The sequence below is a fragment of the Myotis brandtii genome, unplaced genomic scaffold (assembly GCF_000412655.1).
Source record: "Myotis brandtii unplaced genomic scaffold, ASM41265v1 scaffold291, whole genome shotgun sequence".
In the NCBI taxonomy this organism is placed as follows: Eukaryota; Metazoa; Chordata; class Mammalia; order Chiroptera; family Vespertilionidae; genus Myotis; species Myotis brandtii.
Genome location: NW_005361118.1, coordinates 1,098,403 through 1,110,206, shown reverse-complemented (window position 1 = coordinate 1,110,206; position 11,804 = coordinate 1,098,403). Strand labels below are relative to the sequence as shown.

The window sequence follows — 11,804 nt, the reverse complement described above, 5'->3', positions numbered from 1 at the left end:
CCTTCAAGCTGGTGGGGGCAGTGTTATGGTTTGGGGCATGTTTTCCTGGCATGATTTGGGCCCTTTAATTCGTGTGGAACAACGTCTGAATAGCACAACATACCTAAGTATCGTTGCTGATCAAGTTCATCCTATCTTGTTGATGGTGTATCCCAATGGAGATGGCTTCTTCCAACAAGACAATGCGCCATGCCACGGTGCTCGTATTGTGCAGAAGGGGTTTCAAGAACATGAGGAAGACTTTACCTTGCTTAGGTGGCCCCCACAATCACCAGATCTCAATCCAATTGAGCATTTGTGGGACGAAGTTAAAAGAGCCATCAGGCAGCTGGTTCCACAACCATCAAGTCTCACAGAACTGGACAGTGCTATTCATCAGGCATGGTGTCAGATTCCTCGCATCACCTTTCAATATCTCATGGAGTCAATGCCAAGAAGAATTGCCGCAGTATGGAAGCCAAAAGGTGGCCCAACAAAGTACTAATGGGGTGGTCATAATAATCTGGCCACTCACGTTCAAATATATTCCATGTTCAAAGGCTGTTAAATCACGTTGTTTACCCATATCTTCAGGAAAAAAATCACTTCTACTGTCATGGTAAATAACCTGCTTCCCTATTTATAATGATCTGGCCCTGTAGCAACTTCAGCGTGAAATTATAGCTAATTTGCCTACAAACATCAGGTGGTCATAATAATCTGGCCACTCACGTTCAAATATATTCCATGTTCAAAGGCTGTTAAATCACGTTGTTTACCCATATCTTCAGGAAAAAAATCACTTCTACTGTCATGGTAAATAACCTGCTTCCCTATTTATAATGATCTGGCCCTGTAGCAACTTCAGCGTGAAATTATAGCTAATTTGCCTACAAACATCAGGTGGTCATAATAATCTGGCCACTCAGTGTATATATGCATATATGCATAGCCCATGGGCACAGACACTAGTGTGGGAAAGGCGGGACAGGGGGTGGGTGGAAGGGACAAAGTGGGGGGGAATTGGGGACATTTGTAATACTGTCAACATAAATATAAGTTTTAAAAAATAGGAAAGGCACATAGATAGGTAGTAATGTCGAGTGGTCATTTTAATGACAAATGAAAAGGCCGCAGGTACAATTGACAGTGGGGAACAAATTCATTGGTTTCTTAGTCTAATATACTTTCATTTGTAATTTTGAATATTATCTTAAAATGTTAGTTACAAAATAAGCAAATTTCTATGTCAATTGCATTTTGTTAAGATCTATAACCATGTCATTTTAAGTATTTTTTTTGTCATTTAGAAAGAGTCATTGTTTTACTCTGATACATTTGCAAAACTGTTACATCTCTAATGTATTCTTTTTTAATCCTCACCAAAGATATGTTTTTATTTCTTTATTTTATTTTATTTTTTCCTTATTCCCTCTATAACATCTTCCACCTCCATCCACCCACATCATTTCACAATCACTACATTGTTGTCCATGTCCATGAGTTGTTTCTCTTTTTTCCCTCAATTCCTCCACACCCTCCAACACCCCCCACATACACCAGCTGTCTGCCTGCTCTCTATCTGTAAGTCTGTCTCTATTTTGTTTGTTAGTTCAGATTGTTCATTAGATTCTACATATGAGTGAAATAATATGGATCTCATTTTTCTCTGACTGGGTTATTTCACTTAGCATAATGTTCTCCAGGTCCATCCATGCTGTTGCAAAGGGTAAAATTTATCTTTTTTATGCCTCAGTAGTATTCCATTGTGTAAATGTACCATAGCTGTCTTATTTACTCATCAACTGATGGACACTTGGACTGCTTCCAAATCTTGGTTATCTATACTAATAATAGCCTAGGTAGTCATCACGCCCTCATGCATCACACCCTAACATCATCACAAGATGGCTGTCACAAGATGGCCATGCACACAGCGGAGGTGGGGCCCAGTGGAGGAGGCGGGTCGTGGCAGGGGAGGGCAGTTGGGGGTGATCAGGCCGGCAGGGGAGGGCAGTTGGGGGCCATCAGGCCGGCAGGGGAGCCGATAGGGGGTGATCAGGCCCGCAGGCAGAAGCAGTTAGGGGCAATCAGGCAGGCAGGCAGGTGAGCGGTTAGGAGCCAGCGGTTCTGGATTGTGAGAGGGATCCCAGATTGGAGAGGGTGCAGGCCAGGCTGAGGGAGACCCTCCCCCTACCCCCCCCCCGCATGAATTTCATGCACCGGGCCTCTAGTTGTAAATAATACTGTGTATATTCTTTCAAATTAGTGTTTAGGATAAAGACAGAGCCAAGCTCTGCACAGCAGTGAGGCCTCCACTGGAGCCCAAGGGCCGCTGTCTGGCCCCTTAGCCGCTGCTGCCACTACCAGCGGCTGATGAAAGATTTGATTCTGGCTGCAGCACACCCGCCCTCTTGGCAGTGTTCGGCTCGCTGGCAGACAAGGAAGTCAAATGGTGAGAGCAGGGGATGAGGAGACCTGTGACTGTATGTAAGAAAATGCCTAAGGCAGTGGGCCTGGGAGGTATGGAGTCAGTGAAAGCCTCTGGTATGCAAATATGAATAGATGTATGAGCAACAGAAGTGAATTTTGCCTGTGGATGCATGTGATGAAGCCCGCGCCCTGAGCGAAGTGGGTCCAACCTACATCATGCTGCTGTACTGTTGCCCAGCCCCCTGCCCCCAACCCTACCCCCCAGTAGTCCGGGTGCCACAATGTTGCCTCTCAGGGGGCCATGAAAAAATTGGACAGACAATGTTAGGCTGGAGAAGGTGAGGTTCATCTGGTGCATGTGTAGGCCCTATAGTTCTTCGGTGTGGCAAATAGAGGAAATCTGACTGCACCTGGTGGATGACCATGGCTTGCAGAGAACTAAGTCGAATGACTCCACCGCTACTCTCTGCAGTGTCAGCTAGAGCGGATCGCATGGATTGCCTTGCACTGGTGGGAGGGAGGACAGTGGACTTTTGTCGCCCTTCCTCAGGGATGTTTGCATGGCCCTGCTATTTGTCATGGTTTGGTGGCATGGGATTTAACTGCCTGGGGCAAGCCTCCCATGGTGCCAATGTTCCATTGTGTTGATGGTGTGCTAACCTCTGACTCTCTTGCAGATTCGAACGCAGCTGCTGGTAGTCTACAGCAGGCTTTGGACTCATGGGGATGGGTGGTCTAGGAGCCTGGCTTGTATCCCTGAAGCAGTCATTGACAAAGTGCAGGCTTATCCCTGACCCACAATGGTGAAAGAGTTACAGACTTATGTTGGTCTGCAAATGTTCATTCTCCAGCTGGTGCAATTGTTTCAGCCATTGTATCAGTTGTCCCAGAAGGAGACGACATGGGGTTAGACTCCAGAAATTGAGGAGGCCTTTGGAGCTTCCAAGAGGGAAGTCGCCCAAATGGGTGAAGTAGGGCACCCATCAGATTTTGGTCTCAGTTATAGAAGGAAACTGGGAACTGATACTCTCTTGTTGAAAGATAGGTGTTAGCCATGTGTGCTGCCTTGCAGGTCTGTATGACCACGCCCATGTCAGGAGTAGCACAAACCCCAACTTTAGCAAAGTGTGTGTGTGTGGGCGGGGGGGAGGCATATGGAACAGCAGGCAGCAGTAAGTACTAGTCCCCTGTCACAAGAGTTACAGATCCTATGTTGGGACCTGTGATTTATGAGACCCTATCAAGGGATGAAACTCCTATGGAGGAGTTACTTCCCAGTTACACCCCTCCCAGAGGCCATGTGATCTACAGACAGGTCTAGCAGGGGGGTTGGCGGGGGAGACCCTGCTGCATGGATGGTTATGACTGTTCATTTGGATATTGATGAACTATGGTTCGATTCAGATACTGATGTCACTATTGGGCAAGGTAGCCTTTTGGCCATTGGAACAGATAGCTGGGCTGTCTTTAAAGACTTACCTTGCCCAGCTGGCATGGCTCAGTGGTTGAGTGTTGACCTATGAACCAGGAGGTCACAGTTTGATTTCTGGTCAGGGCACATGCCCGGGTTGTGGGCTCGATCCCCAGTTGGGGGCATGCAGGAGGCAGTCAGTCAATGATTCTCTTTCATCATTGATGTTTCTCTCCCTTCCTCTCTGAAATCAATAAAAATATATTTAAACAACAACAAAAAAAGACTTACCTATTTTGGGGAAATATGGCCTATTAAGAGACAAGCTCCACCTAGGGGTGGACCCACCTAACCTAAAAAATTGGGCTAGACAATTGAGTACTGATGTGGAGATATTCTCAGACACTGCATGTGCAGTTAAAAGCAACAGGTGAACTGTTGTGACCCAAAGCCCTCCCCTTGGCAGAAGGGAAAGCGACAGTGTGGACCTGGCCATGGTCTATTACTGGAGAAGGGCCCTGGGTGGTCTTCCTATCCCCTTAGGGAAGTGGGTACGACTATAAATTACAGTTACACCCCTTGATCCAGCCCTGGCAATGTAACTAGTGCCCTGAAAGACATAGTGAAGTACAGGACATACAAGCCCTTTCCCATGACCTCTTCCAAGATTGGTGGAACATGACATTGGGCAATCTTGAGTTTTGCTATTGGGGCAGGAATACTGGTCTTAACATGCTGCAGTTTATATTGTTGTTATGGGCTCTATATTCAAAAAGCTGGCACATGGGCCAGGGTATCCCAGGAAGACCATCTGGCATGAGGTGTGGAGTGTGGGGACCCTGATCAGAGTATGCCAGATGTTCAAGGCCTATCTGCCATATGCATGTGCAAAGGCAATGACACAGCAGTTTTACTGTATGCACTGTGCAGGTGCACCTTTACCTTATGTAATACTGATGTCACTCTTTGGCAAGAAGCCTCTTTTGTCTGAACTAGTATAAAAAGATGCCACTGACCAGCTGGTTACTGGACTGCTTTGTGTGACAGATTTGTTAGTTGCTGCTTTGTGGGGCTGCTGTGACTGCAATGGCTGCTTGGTCTGCAATAGAGTCTCTCTCATATGCCTGCAGCTACTCATGTCTGCTTCCAATGCCCACATTTATGGAGATCCAATCCCTGGCAGAGGAACTTGGACCCAACAGGTTTCATATTAATTTTTGGAATATTTGTTCTAGTTCTGTGAAATACATCATTGGTATCTTGATAGGAATTGTGTTGAATCTGTAGATTGCTTAAGGTAGTATGGACATTTTAATTATATTCTTCCTATCCATGAACACAGTATACTATGATTCCACTTATTTGTATCTTCTTCCATTTCTTTCTTCAGTGTATTGTAATTTTCTGAGTACAGACCTTTTATATCCTTGGTCAAATTTATTCCTAGGTATTTTTTAAGGCAATTGTGAATGGGATTTTTTTTTATTTCCATTTTTGAGAGTTCATCATTGTGTATAAAAATGCAACTGATTTCTGGGTATTTATTTTATATCCAGCTACTTTACTGAATTCATTTATTAGTTCTAGTAGCTTTTTGGTGGAATCCTTAGGGTTCTCTATACACAGTATCATGTCATCTGCAAATAATTACAGTTTTACTTCTTCCTTTCTAATTTGGATACTTTTTATTTTTTCTTATTTTCTGAATACTGTTAGGTCTTATCAAATCATTGAATCGATACCTTTCCCCTGGGAACTGACCTTTAGGCCACTTCACAACAGACATTCCACTTGCTTAGACCAATATCTCTCCCCTCTGGACTTTCCCAGAATCCAGACCTCCACAGAGAATTCTCCACCCAGAAAAAGCCCACCTAGAGTCCTTTAAAAAACATCTGACTCCCTGTCTTTGGGTACTGGTGCCATTTTGGGGCTCAGCTCATCTGGGTTTCCAGGTGACCTAATCCTATATAATAAAGAGGTGATATGCAAATTGACCATCACACCCTCTCACAAGATGGCCGCCCCATGTGATCCAAGATGGACGCCACAAGATGGCGGGCAGAGCAGGGCACTTATGGGCAATCAGGCTGGCAGGGGAGTGGTTAGGGGGTGATCAGGCAGGCAGGCAGGGGAGCGGTTGGGAGCCAGTGGTCCCGGATTGTGAGAGGGATGTTCGACTGCCAGTTTTGGCCCTATTCCTGTGGCTAAACCGGCAGTTGGACATCCCCCGAGGGGTCCAAGATTGGAGAGGGTGCAGGTTGGGCTGAGGGACACCCTCCCCCCTCTCAGTGCACAAATTTCATGCACTGGGCCTCTAGTAAACTCATAATTCTTTACCCCTTTTGGCCTCATGCGTGCCTCCTTTGGCAACCTGAACAATTACGATGCCTAAGACTTCCAGTACTATCTATATATATAAAAAGTTAGCTACCACGATGACCGAAACAACTGACCACCTGTTGCTATGATGCCCACTGTGGTCAGTGAACTGGCCGGATCAGGGCGTGGGGCTGACTGGCCAACCTCATGTGGCCCTTCCCCCAGCCGGCCTTCCCCGGATCTGCCCACACCACCACGATAGGCCTGCAGCCATCTTCCGGCCTGCCCCTGATCGGACTCTCCCATCCTGATCCAGAGCGGGGCCACACAGAGCCTGGACCCTTCCTGGCAGCCCCGAGTCCCAGAGAGTAGAGGTACCTGACGGGCAGGGACAGGGATCACAGGCCTCTAGGGAGCACTGCAGAGACGGCAAGGAGAGGAGAGGGCCTGCGGAGGGGGAGGAGGTGAAGCCAGTGGACATCAGTCCAGAATCCAGCCCTTCCCCCCAGAGGCAGCGGGCCCTCAATCCAGAACCCCAGCCCAAATTGGAAGAGCCTGAGGGAGACTTCAGGAAGCTCTACACAGAGCTGTGCGTGAAGAATGAGAGACTTCGTGAGACCACGCTGTGGCTGGCGCAGCTCAAGATGGAGCTGGAGTGTGCCACGCAAAGGCAGGAATGCTCTGCAGAGAGGCTGGCCCTCCTGGAGCTGGAGAGATTTGAGCACAGGGCCCTGGAGTGCAAGGCCACTGAGCTGGAAGAGGAGCTGAAGGGCCTGTCCAATCTCCAGGCTGACAATCATCACCTCAAGAATGAGAACGCAGCCCTGATCCGTGTCATCAGCAAACTGTCCAAGTGACCCCGGAGGACTTGCCCCTGCACCGGCATTTATACAGCTGCTTCTGCCACACGCATCCCTGGCCCTGTGTGAACACGAGTGACAGGGCTGCCAGGGAGTCTCTGAGAAGCCATAATCTCCCCTCGGGACCTAGTGACAGAAAAAGACATACAAGTCCAGGCAGTGCAGAGGGTCCCAAACAAAATGGACCTAAAGAGGCCCACACCAAGATACATCATGATTAAAATGGCAAAAGTTAAAAACAGAGAATCTTGCACAGTTGGAGTGGCTCAGTGTTTGAGTGTCGATCTATAAACCAGAAGGTCATAGTTCCATTCCTGGTCAGGGCACATGCCTGAGTTTCGGGCTCTATCCCTGATAGGGAGTGTGCAGGAGGCAGATAATTTATGATTCTCTCTCATCATTGGTATTTCTATCTCTCTATCCCTTCCCCTTCCTCTCTGTAATCAATAAAAATATATTTAAAAACAAATACAATCAGAGAATCTTAAAAGCCACAAGAGAAAGGCAGTCAGTTACCTACAAGTGAACTCACATGAGACTGTCAGCTGATTTCTCAACAGAAACATTTCAGGCCAGAATGGATTTGCATGAAATATGCAAAGTGATGAAAAGCAAGGACCTACAACCAATCTTCTCCTCCCACCAGAACCTGGTGACCAATGATCTGATTTCAGTTTCTATAATTTTATCTTTTCTAGAATGTCATTTAAATGGAATCATATAATATGTAGTCTTTTGTGACAAGGTTCCCCACTTAGCAAAATATTTTAAGATTTATCTATTATTGCATGTATTAGTAGTTTCTTCCTGTGTCAACTTGACTGGGCTGAATTGTGTTGTGTCTCCCAGAATTCTCTTCCTTGCATGTTTTCATTAGGGTGGGCCACAGAGTGGTCAGTGTGAAGCTGGAAGAGCAGGAGTGAGGCTGTAGTCATTTTTATGGAGGCACTTTTGGAGCTCACACATGTAACTTACTTGCTGGTTCAATTTGTTGGTGTGGGGCAGAATGGCCTATAATGTTCTACCTTTCCTTGGATCCTCTTTCAGCTTTTTGGATTCCTGGACCAAGTGTGTGTTTAGCAACTTGGCAAAGGGCAACTTTCCCCAAAGGATACCCATATCATCAAGATTAGGGACACTGAGAAGTGACCTAGGGTCACTCATGGGTTCCAGCTTGCCCTTGTTTCTTCCACTTTACATGGATCTTCCCTTCCCAACTGCCTACCCTGTGAACTCCAAGTTCTAGTACTAGATGCAAAAAACCACATGGAGAATGCTGAGCTGATTCCAATTGTGTAATGTTAATCCCTATAAACAAATCACTACACAAACATACTGCAAATGTCCTAGTTGTTCTCTTTCTCTGTTTAACTCTGAAATAATTCCCTTTTCTTATTGAATAGATTTCCATTGGATAGATGTACATTTTTTTTATTCATTCACTAGTTGATGGGAATTTTGTTGTTCTCAGTTGGCTTGACATTCACATATAGGTCTGTGTGTGAACATATTTCAAAATATGTATGTATAAAAATAGTAATAACTAGCCTCCCGCGGGGGGGGGGGGGGGGGGAGGGCGCGCTCTGTGCGCGGGGCCTTCCGCTCTTGGCGGCGTGGCCTAGATGACGTCACTATCCGTGACTGGAGCTGGAGGACAGAGGAGCCCTTCCCGTTGCCGGTGCCAGCCTGCCTCTTGGAATTACTTCGCTCAATGATTCACCTTTGCCGGTCTCATCCCGTGTCTGCTTTGTTAAATTCCATGATCCGGACTCAGCAGCTGTGGCACAGCATCTGACAAACACTGTATTCGTTGACAGAGCATTGATAGTTGTACCATATGCAGAAGGAGTTATTCCTGATGAGACTAAGGCTTTGTCTCTGTTGGCACCAGCTAATGCAGTGGCAGGTCTTCTGCCTGGTGGTGGACTCCTGCCTACTCCTAACCCACTTACCCAGATTGGCGCTGTTCCATTGGCTGCTTTGGGAGCTCCTACTCTTGATCCTGCCCTTGCTGCACTTGGGCTTCCTGGAGCAAACTTGGACTCTCAGTCTCTTGCTGCAGATCAGTTGCTGAAGCTTATGAGTACTGTTGGTCCCAAGTTGAATCATGTAGCTGCTGGTCTTGCTTCACCAAGTCTGAAATCAGATACCTCTAGTAAAGAAATAGAGGAAGCCATGAAGAGAGTACGAGAAGCACAGTCCCTAATATCTGCTGCCATAGAACCAGATAAAAAAGAAGAAAAATGAAGGCACTCAAGATCAAGATCACGCTCTAGGAGGAGGAGGACTCCATCTTCTAGACACAGGCGGTTAAGAAGCAGATCTAGAAGGAGGTCACATCCTAAGTCAAGGAGTAGGTGATCCAAAAGTCCCAGACGGAGAAGATCTCATTCCAGAGAGAGAGGTAGAAGGTCAAGGAGCACATCCAAAAACAGAGACAAAAAGAAAGAAGACAAAGAAAATAAACGTTGCAAAACACCACCAAAAAGTTATAGCACAGCCAGACGGACCAGAAGTGCAAGCAGAGAGAGACGACATCGACGAAGCAGGAGTGGCACAAGATCTAAAAAGCCCAGGTCTCCGAAAAGAAAATTGTCTCGCTCACCGTCCCCTAGGAGGCATAAAAAGGAGAAGAAGAAAGATAAAGACAAAGAAAGAGGCAGAGATGAATGAGAACGATCAACAAGCAAGAAGAAGAAAAGTAAAGATAAAGAAAAGGATCGGGAAAGAAAATCGGAGAGTGATAAAGATGTAAAACAGGTTACACGGGATTATGATGAAGAAGAACAGGGGTATGACAGCCAGAAAGAGAAAAAAGAGGAGAAGAAACCAACAGAACCAGTTTCCCCCAAAACAAAAGAATGTTCTGTGGAAAAGGGAACTGGTGATCCCCTGAGAGAATCCAAAGTGAATGGTGATTATCATCATGACGAAGACATGGATATGAGTGACTGAATATGGCCTCCATGAGAATCCACCTGTATACATGCATCAGTTTCATTCCTTTGTGTGATATCTTCATGCTGTATTTGTTCATCTCAAACCTTAGATGTATACAGCTCTGAGCTATAAATGGTTATAACGCTCCTGATATTGATATTATTTACATCCAAAAATTTTTAGAAAATACTATGTGGGTAACCAATTCTTGATGTGGTGAAATCTGATTGAGTAACCAAGCAGTTTGACTATTCTGGTGCTGCTTCATAACAGAAGTGAAAAGCTGCATGCATCTACAGCAAGCAATGATTGTTTATGTTGTATAATCTCCTTTATTAAGTAAGGTCACTTATAGTATTTCTAGAATTTGATTCATTGCCGTAATAGAACCATGAAGGGAATGCACTGATTGCATGTTAATTGCGGCAGGAATATCCTCAATGTAATTAAAATCCTCCAACATGATGGATCTACTTATGGTCTTGTTTGTTGACATGACAAATTAACATTCTTATAGTTACATCTGGAAATAAGCATTTGAAATAGATAATCCTTTAAGCCTTGTGGCTGAAATTTTGTGGCTTTTGTTTAACTTTGAAAGGTTATATATGCACTAACCTTTTTTGATGGCTGCTTAGGCTTTAATTACAGAAACAAGATTTGAAATGAAACTGTCTTTGGCAGTGAGTAAATAGCATACTTTGAAGCAGAGTTGTATACTTTTTTATAAGGTGTTTGGGAATTTTTTTCCCTGAAATAATTTATTTCACACCTACATCATTGAAAGCTATCTGCCTAACCTGAGTCCATCTGTAAAAGAGTTATCTCTTGTCCTAATTTTCAATTTTTCACTTTTATTAATTTGTTTTAATCTCAGTGTTGGAAAAAGGGGGTAGTGCATTTTAAATTGACCATATGCTTTTAAAGTGAGACAAATGTACTTGATAATGTACTTTTTATTTGATCTCAAGTTGTATAAAACCAATAAATTTGTGTTACTGTTAAAAAAATAGTAATAACTAAAAATGTTAAAGGTTGATTTTTCTGTCCATCCAAGCAACTGATTGGAGATGGAAGCCAATTAGGGCTGTATTAGAAGTTTAAATTGGGCAAAGATTAGACATCATTTTAGACAGGTGTTCTGCCCATACAGTATTTATTGAATTTGTTAATTATAGAGTTCTTGCACTGCCAAACCATTCCTAAGAATTCAAAGAAAGAAATGGTAAAATGGACAGCCTACTCATCCATCATACTGTATATTAAAACTTAATTCAGGTGCATTTTGATAATTTCACAATCTTTTAAACAGTTATAACAAGGGTGGGTTTTAAATCTCCTGCAGGTCCTCAGATTTTTAGTACAGTATGCCATTAAATAAGTTCCACATATCCACCTCAGTTCACTCCTCAACATACCCTCAACAAAATTTTGCTGGAAAAAAATTGCATACTTTTGAGGGAAAATATGTGGCTCAAGGTCCAAGAGATTTGTTAAGATTTTTGGTTCACAAATGAAGTCTTCAGTTTAACCAAGAATCCCTTGTTTCTCTTTCAATCATCCAGCCTTCCCTTAGCTTGCTCAATGACTGACCCAAACAAATCAGAAAGCAGGCATCCTGTCTGCTACCTCAAGAAACATCACCATTATTGCCCAGAAATGGTTCACAGGTCCTATCCAGAAATCCTGTTACTCACCTCACCACCACCACCCACCGTCCCAGGAGTCTGATTCCTGCATTGACACTTTTATCAAGAATAAACTCGCCCCCGGTGAGGTCGGGACGGCCCCGGTGAGGTCGGGACGGCCCTGGTGAGGTTGAAACGGCCCCGGTGAGGTAGGGACGGCCCCGGTGAGGT

General features: G+C 44.8%; 1 pseudogene; it reads left to right on the top strand.

Annotated features, from left to right (window-relative positions):
- Window positions 1–2,835: 2,835 nt before the first annotated feature.
- Window positions 2,836–9,824, top strand: LOC102250119 (annotated as a pseudogene).
- The last annotated feature ends 1,980 nt before the right edge of the window (window positions 9,825–11,804 follow it).